The sequence below is a fragment of the Nematolebias whitei genome, chromosome 1 (genome assembly GCF_014905685.2).
Source record: "Nematolebias whitei isolate Nwh7 chromosome 1, NemWhi1, whole genome shotgun sequence".
Classification (NCBI taxonomy): domain Eukaryota; kingdom Metazoa; phylum Chordata; class Actinopteri; order Cyprinodontiformes; family Rivulidae; genus Nematolebias; species Nematolebias whitei.
Genome location: NC_056498.1, coordinates 91750803 through 91751739, shown reverse-complemented (window position 1 = coordinate 91751739; position 937 = coordinate 91750803). Strand labels below are relative to the sequence as shown.

Genomic DNA, 937 nt, shown 5'->3' with positions numbered 1-937 from the left:
ACACACACACACACACACACACACACACACACACACACACACACACAACAATAGGGCATTATTGTCTAGGCAGCTGAAAAATCCACTGGAATAACAATCAATGAGGAAAATGCTGGAGGCGTTTCACATCCACATTCTGCAGCCTATACTTTTTAAACAGAAGCACTTCGTGTCCCTGCAAACAACAAAGTCCTCCAAACATAACCCCAGAAAAAGAAGAGAAAATAAACACACACAGAGAAATTCAGACATATTTTTTTAATATAATGGATGAATAACTTTTCTGGACCCAAAAAGAGAAAAGTACAACATTTTAAACATATATAAATTTATACTTTTAGATGTTATATCCCACTATTGATGTTATTTATGAAACCAGTAGACACATGGATAAATAAATAGATGAAATAAATTGTTATGACATGTTTCTGGGTTTAAATGTGAACTGGTATTTTACAGAAAATTGAGTAATTTTCAGTCCTGTACAAATTGTCTCTATCCATCCCTTTCACAGTTGTTCAGAATAAAGAAAAATCTCCATGGAAAAGTGTCCAACATGAATGCTTTATTAAAATAATGTTCTGAATCTTATGTGTGAAAAGTGATAAAGTAAACTTCAGTTTTCAACTACAGAGATTTTATAAATAATAAATAAGCCTCACATTTTGTTAAAGAGAAAGTAAGAAACATATGCAATATTAAATTAAGTTTTCTAAACACAATTACAGTAGTCCCTTGTTTATCACGGGGGATCCGTACCCTGAAAGGAATAGTAGTACAAGTAGTAAGTAGTAGTTTAATTTTGCATATATATATATATATATATATACAAGTGTATATATATACTGTATGTATGTATGTATATATATATGTATGTATATATATATAAGTATATATATATATATATATATGTATATATATATGTATATATATATAG

The 937-nt window shown here is 29.1% G+C and overlaps 1 protein-coding gene across 1 annotated transcript in view; it reads right to left on the bottom strand.

The window, feature by feature from the left end:
• LOC119414082 (E3 ubiquitin-protein ligase pellino homolog 1) overlaps nucleotides 1–937 on the bottom strand; it is a 37997-nt gene that overhangs the window by 7765 nt on the left and 29295 nt on the right. The window lies entirely within an intron of this gene.